This window comes from Melospiza georgiana, chromosome 4 (assembly GCF_028018845.1).
Source record: "Melospiza georgiana isolate bMelGeo1 chromosome 4, bMelGeo1.pri, whole genome shotgun sequence".
Taxonomy (NCBI): domain Eukaryota; kingdom Metazoa; phylum Chordata; class Aves; order Passeriformes; family Passerellidae; genus Melospiza; species Melospiza georgiana.
This window is the reverse complement of record NC_080433.1, coordinates 13,373,944-13,384,396: the sequence shown is the minus strand read 5'-3', so window position 1 is coordinate 13,384,396 and position 10,453 is coordinate 13,373,944.

Genomic DNA, 10,453 nt, shown 5'->3' with positions numbered 1-10,453 from the left:
ACTCTCACTGAAAAACATCTTGGAACTGATGTTAATAAGTACCTCAGCAGTCACTTTTCAAAAGACAGGGGGCCAAGTCTGCTATTTCTGTGATGTTACAGGAAAGCAGACAGTTTTAAAGCAGGCTTGTTATATCACTAAAAGCCTTACTAATGAACAGACTGGGACAGCACAGAACAAGCATTCTGTGATTTCAAGGTACCTTGCCCCCAAAACCTTGTGAGGATTTACAAAGGCCAAGCCTCTCTGGCTCCCTGGCTGCGTGCTCTTGGAGTGCACTGTGATTATCAGGGAAGAAGAGTTCTTGGAGGCCTTCTGAGGCAGGGACTTTTCCCTGGATGCAGGCCAGACCAGCAGCTCCCAATCTCTCTGCATGCAGTGATGATGTTCTGGCTTCCCAAGTGAAGCACAGTCCTCACTGTGCTCCTACAGGCTGTTTGTCCATGATTAGAAATGTCACCTGTCAGACTGATCTGGGGGCTGTTTGGGTCCAACCCAGCCAGCTCTGGCCCTACAATCCTGCATAGGACAAAAGTAAAACACTGGAGGTGCTCTCCTCTGGAGGGAAAGGGGAGAATGGAACAAACAGGTGATCACTGCAAATTACCAAACACCCAGTGCAAAACCAACAACTAAATAAACTATTTAGTGCAATACAACAGTCACCAATGTGTTATGGAAGAGCATTGTGGGGAAAATGGTTGAGGATATGCCAAGATGGACACTCCTGACCAAACTCAGCAGGGCTTGGAAGAGCCAGAACTGCCACACCCTTCTCCTGGGGCAGGACTGTGGCAAAGCAGTATTGTGGCAGGTAACCTTCCTAGAGATTTTAGTAGAGATTACTTAGAGGATGGAAAGATTCAGTTTCCTTGGATTTACGTATGATAAACTCCACACAGTGTATTTTAAAATATATTTTTAACTAAATATAACAAAAATGAGACACTGCCTTCATAAAGCATGCAAACTTCAAGAAGAAAAAACACCCTACAGACACAGATGTTGTGACTCCTGTGAAATATAACATGTACTGCAATCTCACTCATTACTTAAATACAGTTGCTTCTAAAATGGCAAACAACTGCTCTTTCCCCAGTTATGAAACTTTCCTGGTATTTCAGAGAACGATGAAACACTTGATGTCTCAAAGCCTCCACAAATACAGAAATTAAACCAGGGCTAAGCACTGGCAGCTCTGTATGTTGCACTTGTGATCTTACACAAATAAACATTTAAGGAGATCTATTTTCTGAAAAATAAGCTGTGAGAGACACAACAGAACTGCTCAGTGCATTACAAGCTATTAGTTTTGCAGGATTTAAAGATCAATCTCCTGTTTTCCTGGCATAATCTTTTCATCTCCTGGCTTCCCAGCTGAGCTGCTGTGCTTGCCCCCAGTGTCTCCCTGAGCTCTCCATGGCAGAGATGAGGAGCCCCAGATCACAAAACCCAGAAATTGAGGCAAGTCCAGAGTCCAGGGGAGGTGAAACCTGTGTGGAAATGGCAAATCCATCAGGTAAGTGAGATACACCTTATGAAAAACAAATTTTACAGGTACTCTTGCTATCTTACCATGTGTAAAAGCAAAAGTGCAAGGGCTGAATTATCTGGGAAATGAACCCAGCAAGAGGAGATGAAGCTGTGACAAATTAGGGATTGTTTTTTACTAGGAAAAGAACAAAGAGAATGTGCCAGGTTTATTTTCTCTTGGCAGATAGAGATAGCAAGAGTAAAAGGGGCACTGAACACCTCTCTTACAGTATTTCCTAAACATTTCTCAGTTATCTCCATGCTCCTGGGAGGATTGTATTCATGTAGATCACACAAAAATGAAATGTTAATGACAAGCTCCACAAATATTCACTAACTTTAGGATGTTGAGCAATGGACCTTATATTTGAAAGAGCTGAGCTCACCTAACTCAGCTGACATCACCTGGATTTGCCTTAACATCTCTGAACACAAAACTGGACACTTAAACTGGTAACCCTCATCTTTGACTTTATATGTAATGTCCAGCTCTCCAAAACTGCACCTTTCCCACTCCCCTAAAGCCCTGTGAAAATAAAATCTGGGCACAGTCAATGATACAGACAACAGTCAGAACCACAGTCTTCTGTCTCTCCAGCTAAATACTCAGCCACCTCACCAGCAATTATTTGAGTGATATTTTTAATTATTTTTGGATGGAAAACACCTTTACTGCACAGAAAATCTTAAATAAGCCATCTGAATTTTAAGTCAAGTGGATTTGGCTTTTTAGTACGTGCAATTCATACAGTTTCACACCTAACCTATGTCACACCACTGAGAAACAGCTATTTTTTTCAGTTCCTTATAGAAGCTAGGAAAAATGGAATAGAGTCACATCTTCTTAAAAAATGCCATTGCCAATCTCAATCCACTAATTCCTTTTGGGGAAAACTGAATTTTCACTCTGAAATTGATTCACGTCCTTGAAAATTGTTTTTCTTTAAAAAGACATGCAATAAACTAGTATATACAAATCCTAACTTAATTAAACACCAAGAGGTGCTTAATTCGTCTGTCAGGTTAAGCCTCAACAAGAAACTAAATTCCTTTTGCAGAATACAGCCATGCCAATAATTACAGTTGGTAGAAAAATGGCTTCTGGCCTTCCTCCCATAAGGCTTTCATTTTCAATTTTAGCCCTTAGTGAGATCAAGCAGCTGACAAGTAGGAGTGAATGAATTAGTGGTCTGGGAGCCAGGAGAAGGTCAAAGCTCCAAATAAGCCAGTGGTAGTGGATTTAGACTAAAATTCTGTATTTACATCAATGCACCCTTACATTTGCCATCATCACAAACAAGATAAAGTTACTTGAGTGCTCTTGAAGAAGGAGCTTTATATGACGGCAGACAAGTAAATCCATCCTTTACAGACTGTTCCATTTGTGATGATCACTTCAGAGCCTGCAGCATTTGAAATTGAGGATAACATTTTATGGAAAGTTGGCATGAAATCACTGTTCTGTATAGCGTGTTTGTTTTACAATATTGTTAAAAGCCTAAAATTCATTTCTATTGCAGAACAATGTTCTGGAGTCTGGACTGCATTTGGGGCTGAGCCAGTGGGCTTGGTTCAGCCCGACAGTAAGCCAGCAGAGGCCTGCAAGTCCACATGCACTAACATGGAGAAAACATTTGTACAGGCATTGCAAACCCAAACTGCAGTTTGTTTCTGGTTACTTTGGGGGCTTGGGGAGGGTGTGAGGCTGTAGACATGATCAGACAAGCCTGCTTGCAAGAGGCAAGTGTTGTCCCTAACCCTATTAAACATTTTTGTGTCCCTGTCAGGGGACCTCCAGGACTCTGCCACTAGCGAAACCAGCACTTATCGAGCTCCCTGTCTTCTTTTAGTGACTATTTTAGTGTGGTCACCAGCACAGATCCCTGTGCACTTTGTTATCACCCTGGGATGGGGTGCTGCCTCAAGCTGTGTTATGGTTTCAGAAGCACACACTTGTGCTCTGTTAGGATGACTTTGTCTCTGCTCTGAGCAGTTATTTTCCATTTGGAGCATTCCAAGGACACTGCCAAGAGCCTCACACACACACTCGCCCTGCCCAGCTTTACATGAGTCTTCCACAAGCAAGGGGGAAGCACTGAAAGCTGTCCCTGGCACACAAGGGCCCTTCTGTCCACCTGAGCCTGCATGCTGAGGGGGTGAAGGCTTTTGGGGGGCTGAGGTGAATGGGCAGTGCTGCTGGCATGGCACTCACAGGCACAAGAGAATTCCACGTGAATTCCAGGCTTGGGGCTCCCACAGCACTGCCTGTGCTCAGCTCCACACAGCCTTCTCCTTTCTCAGGTGACTGTCCATAGATGGACACCAGTGTAAGTTTGTGTAGCTGAGACTAATTTCACTGGTTAAACATTCACGAGTGGGCTGCAGGGTAGAGAGTGAGCAGATCTTTGCCAGAGCTCCTCGGTGTGCTTGGCTCTCCGTGTCCATTATTCATGATGCTGCTGCCACAGGCCCTGATCTTACACAAACAGAAGTCACAAGAGAACTGTTACAAGGAGCAACCAGGAAAAGCACAGGGACAGTGCCTTGTCAGCTGGCATTAAAAACACAGTTCAGTATTACATTTTCTGGTTGTAAAGCCTCTTGGGAGTCAAAATATGCAACACATTTTCTCTGAAGAATAAAAAGCTGAAACCTAAAATCCTGTACGTGATGTTTAGAACCAATTTCTTCATGTCCTGTGCACAACTCCATTCCAATTCCCCACATATGAAAAATACATAACCTCTTAGCTCCAAATTCATCTACCTTACAGATCCTTTCAGGTCCTGTTTAAAACCTACTAAATTCTATCTTGGCTATCATGTAAGTTATTGTTCTGTGGCTGCTCAGGGATGACAGACTCCAGAATTCAGGATCGGTGGTGCCAGGAGCAGATTAAACCTTCTCTGAAGACAGAAACATGCTCATTATTAGTATCAACTGAGAAATACAGCAAGCAGACTTGGTACAACTGAAATAATTGATTCCCTTCCCCTTATCAACACAGAAGATAAGAGCCATATAAAAGTACCTGTTTTTCTATCTCACAGCATTTGTAGCAAACACAGTGGACAGTATTTCAATATTTTCCTGTTGCAGAAATAAGCTTTAGGCACAGAATCCATGACATGTAAATTAAGATATACTTCACAAGACATATCTTAGTTGTGAAAGTAGGTCATGCATTTAAGGCATTTCTAGACTCTTGATGTAAATATTCTGAAAATATTTTTGTGTGTATAGAATAATATTTTAATTATTTATCAGAATTGATTCTCTAAGAACACTAAAGGAACAGATATTTCTAGATTTCTCATAGGGAAATAAGTACTTCTTGCAACCTTTTACAACTTTATGTCGTGCACATTTTGTTCTTAATGGATCTGCATGCTTGAAGCACACCTCAAAAAAAGTTAATACAGTAGAAAAATTTATTGTATGAAGATTCCAGACTGCACAGGGAGCCTGACTAAACAATAGTCAGGCATGATATTTTCAAGTGTTTACTACCTTGTATTATTTTGGAACTCCTGGAATTTCCTCAAGACTGGTGTTGGGTATTTGTTCACCTGCCTATGAGCAAGTTATTCCATGAGCAAAGTTAAAGAGGGGGAAAAAAAGAGAAGGAAAGTAGAAAACAAGAGAGTCTATGTGTTTGTGATGTGAATTGAGTTTCCAGGCCAGAACTATCAGGAGAACAAAAAAAACCAGAGGCAATTTAAATCAGCACCACTATCAATTTATCCACTAGGTGTCACAAAATAATCATGCAAGCAGACGAAAAGCAATTATATGGAAAATGTGTCAGTGTACTACATCAATGAAGTGCTGCTTTGAAACGAAATCTGTGATAAGAGCAGATGCAGGAAAATGTCACGGATCTCATGAATATGCATAAACTGTCAGGAGTGTATGGGAACCTGAGCCATGACACACAAAAGCTGTTGCTAACCATGGTGTATGTCATGTAATGGACTCACATACAAGCATGTAAGTGTTCCATTAAAAAAAAAACTCTTCCCAAATCCTAAAAGCAGGATTTCCACTCCTCAGAACTGCAAGATTTATGCTCCTTGCTTTTTAATGCTCCAACTACTGGACAAATATATTGTATCAGATTCTCTACATATATGTAAAAATCCCTCATAGACTACAGGGAAAAAATGCCAAGAAAACAAGTTCTGAAGGCTAAAACATATGAAGACGAAAAACATAAATATTTTATCAATATTAGTATAAAATCACCACAACTGCCAAACACTGGAACTGGCAATAACATGTGACAGACACTCCTTAGATCCAGACTGTTCTTTTGGAAGGGCAGGGTAGAAAATTACCAAATGGTTCTGTAGCCCTTATTTTCTATAAATCAACCTCTACTGCATAGGCAGTATTTTTTGTTCTTAAATATTCGTGGACCATTTTAAATTTGTAATTACACAAAGATCTGCACTCATCCAAAACTCTGAGCCCATGAAAGGATTAAGGCTGGGCTGTTGATACAGGCAGCTTGGTGTTGCACTAAAAAATGGTTCTTTAATAACAGTAACTTTTCCTCAGAGTTGCATAAAATTTTTATGGGCCAAGTAGACTCCAGTGAGCATTTATCATTATCTGTACTCACACATAATCCAGACAATTAAAAATGCTGTAGTCACTAGCATATACAACATTATGAAGTAGAACAGGCTGTTAGATAAGAAGAGGAAACGTATCCTGGACATTTTTTATCATCCAAACATAACAGTACCAGGGTTCTCTAAGCTCTGCTGCCAAGTGCCATTGCACAAAGCCAGCCTAAGCCATGTCAGAACCCCTTCCCCCCTGTGAGAAATGCAGTAAAGGAACATATGACCTAGCAGGGCACTGTATTTTTATACTGCAGTTTGTATGTTTTATCCTGGCTGTAAAAATCAGGCTTTTTCAGTGTGCAAGCAAGCTCATATGATAAAGTTCAGATTTTTTACACAGTCTTTCTCTGTAAGATGAGCTGTCTAAATGTCAGAGCTGGCCAACATTTCCCAAAGCTTGGAAACACTTTCTTACTTGGTGACCATAGGGAAGCTTTTCTTCTGTGCAATTTTCCCTCTTTTATTTCAGGCACTCAGTTAAATACTTGTGCTGCCAGGAACACAGGTACAAAGCTGAGAGAAACATCTTTTGTTTGTTTGTTTGTGTCCAAAACTAGCATAAGTTAATGTGTATATGCTGAAGGAGTCTGATGATGTGAAATACACTTTCAGAAAAATTCAGAACTATTCTCTGAGGTTCTCCCCACATTAAAATCATTATCTGAATTTAAAGAACCCTCCAGTGATGCCCATTCAGGCTGGCAGAATTCAGAGCCTCCTGAAATCAGTAAGAATTTTGTTATAATGTATCAAAACTGTGGTTTCCCTTTAGGCAGAGCCATACAGAAAAATGCTGAGGTTACTATTCATTACATAAACCCCTGACTCTTTGATCCCAGAAGGTGAATGGGCAGATAAACAGTATTATTAATTCCACCTAAGGAACTTCAGTTGCTCCTTTTTGGTCCTTCAGTGTTCCAAGTCTGCAATATATTTTTTAGTCCTTGTTGTGAAAGAATCAAAGAATGACAGAATTATCCAGGTTGGAAGGGGCCCCTGAAAGCATCTAGTCCAACCTCCTGATCAAAGCAGGTCTAATTAATCAGGCTGCTGAGGCACACACCCAATTGAATCTTGGACACCTCTAAGGATGGAGAACCCACAGCCTCTCTGGGCACCCCTTCCAGCCTTTGACCACTCTGGTTACAAGATTTTCCTTGCATCTGACTGGAATTTCCTTTGTTCCAACTTGTGGCTTTCAGCATCAGGACCCCCAGCTCCTTTTCTGCAGAGCTGCCCCAGCCTGTTTCATTAGGATCTCACTGATGACAGTATTTACACCATTTCTCAAATTATTGGCATTAAAAGGTTTTATCTCTTTTTTCTTTAAAAATTTTGTCTACCCTAGGCTGCACTTGGCCTTGAAGTGCTATGAGCAGAACAGCTTAGGAATGTGAATGTACAGAAAATGTGCTTCCCATTAGCTCTTAATGCCATAAATCTAAAATCCTTGAGACTACTGTTAGAGCAGTGCTTCCACTCAAATCTTAAAAGGAGCTTTAGACAGGATAGTAAGACTAAGCAGCCACACAAGACACTTAGTGCTGCCTAGGACAGGCTTGCAAATGCACAAGGACCAGAGGTCCTGCCCCTGTGCATCACTATTCACTTACAATGGAATAATTTTAAATTACATTAAGAACTATAATCATATTCTAATATCACTTACTTTTTCATACCCTCTGCCACCAGAAATATGCTTAAAGATATCCTTCCAGCCCCAAGTGCACTATTCTGGGAAAGTTTCCACTTAGATGAGAACATTTACTCTCATAAATACATGATATTTTTTAAGCTTAATTCAGTATGAATAACTGGTTCAACTTGGTGCCTGCTCATGAGTGAGCAGTTGGAAGGAACTGGTTAATCATTGTTTGCCATCTGCTTTGGAGAATCAGCACTGTACAGAACCTTTTCTGCAGCAAATAAAACCACAATGCACAAAGAGCACTAAAGGAAAATCCTGTTTTCAGATATGGGGTGGTTCCATCATATTTCTTGGCCAAAAATGAAGGCAGCTCCTTTCAGTTATTTGTTGTTCTCTCAGAAAGGCTCTGAATTTTCTAATCTCTCCAGTCTGTTTTATTAAAACCAACTCTAAGTTCTTCTGAACAGACAAGCCAGGACTTAAAACATTGTACTGAGTCAAAAAGCACATTTGCCTCCTCACAGAAAAACATCAACATGAAAAAATAAAATTGGTTGACTATCCATGCTGCTTTCTTGGCTCATCTTCCCCATCTGGTGTGACTGACAAATGCTGTGTCATACTTGGAGAGGGAACAAAATTTCCATTTTTAGATTTTGGAATCCAGGAGTTCCTAAAAAAAAATTTGCTTCAAAATGAGGAAAAAAATATATGTGAATGATGTAAAAAGGTTCCACTTAAACATAGAAAAAATTGCTGGGAAAAGGCAATTCTTCCTAAACTGAGGTTTTCTTAAAATACACATTCCTAACAAGTGGCAAAAAATATCAGAAGAAATGCTGAGCATGAGAAAATCAGTACTGCTAGGCTCACTCTGATATTGAAGATCTAGCACTGGGGGCCATAATTCAGGTTATTAAAGTCCTTTTTCAACACTGATTAAAGTTCAATTTAGAAACATCAACAGGAAACCCGGCTCCAATGTTCTTAATATTGAGAGGGCCAAAGACTGCAGTCTTCCATCAGAAAATCAAAATGTGTTCCTCCAGGCCTTGCAAATACTGAGCTCTGAGTGTATTCAGTCATTCAAAAAACCTGCCACTGAAAAATATTTTACCTTTGAAAAACTTCTTAAACAATTGGAAATGGTCCCTCTGACTTCTTGCTCCAGTCAAAAATTTCAGTTATCTTTCTTTTCTTTGCAGATTTCCTGGGGTACTGAATCATGGAATCACAGAATGATTTGGGTTGGAAGGGGCCTCAAAGATCACCCAGTTCCAGCCCTGCCATTGACAGGAACACCTTCCACTATGCCAGGTTGGTGCAAGTCCTGTCCAGCCTGGCCTTGGGCATTTCCAGGGATGGGGCAGCCACAGCTGCTCTGGGCACCCTGTGCCAGGGCCTCACCACCTTCAGGTGAAGAATTTCTTCCTAATATCCAATCTAAAGCTACTCTTTGTCAGTGGGAAGCCATTTCCCATTGTCCTGTCACTCCGGGCCCTTTTCCCAAGTCCCTCTCCACCTCTCTTGGAGACCCTTTGGCACTGGAAGGGGTCCCAGAACCTTCTCTTTAAGTTGTTTTATCCAATGACTGGAGATCCCTGCTGTTGCAGATTCCTGAGACCTGACAGTGGTTTGCTATTTGAAGTAACTGGTACCCACAGAGGTCTTAAAAAAGAGATTATCCAGTGAGCCTTTGGAGACTTTAGGGTTCCAGACTCAGTATGCTCTAATGAGCACAACAGGGCTCTCTGACAGTCCTATTGGGATTTTCCCTCTGTTACAGCTGGCAGTAAGAGAAAGAAAGATTTAATTAGCATAGAAGAGCTGCATTGCCTTCCAAGTACTCAGCAAAAAAATCTTTGGAAGAGGGAAGTGAGCAAGGTGGGAGAGAGGAAAGTCCTTTGGGTATGCAGAAATTTAAATGAGCTGGATTAATTTACCAACTGGATCACATATTTCTTTCATGATCATGAGCAAATACTTGGGTCAAGTTTTTAGAAAAATAAGCTCAGTTCTTCTGGCTTCTTTAGATGCTAAAATAACTCATTAGACTTTTCAAAGGCAAACTGCAACTTGGCTGTCAGTCTCCCTGGAAATGTTACAAGCTGACCTATGTGAACACTTCTAAAGATCCATCCCTATCTGTTGAGGTTATGCATCTTAAAGTATTCACAGCTGGGCTTCACTTCCTCACCTGTAAAATATTGTGTTTCTCCTCTGTGTTCTGAGGAGAACAAGTTTGTAATGCCCATGAACCAGCTCTGAGAAGCTTCAGTGCTAAGATCATTTGACTGACTCAGGGCACATGTGTCACAGGGACCTCCTCCTACTTCTGGCTTTGACAGGAAGGGAACTGGGATTCTACAAACCCCAAAGTCATGATCACAAGGTGCCACAGATGCCAGGGTTGCTCAAAACTCAGTGAGGAGTCTGGCTGTTAGTTATGGGAATGAGGAGGGCACTTCTCACTCCTCTTAACAGGGAATAGTGTCCCTTCTAGCACATGTCTGTATTGAGTTCAATTGTTTGCTGTGAAGCCTGTTAGATAGTATCTCTCTATAAAGAAGAGATGTTTAGATCAAGATCTGACTTTGCTTTCTAGATTCAGCACTATTTGACAGCCACAGCATACTTAACC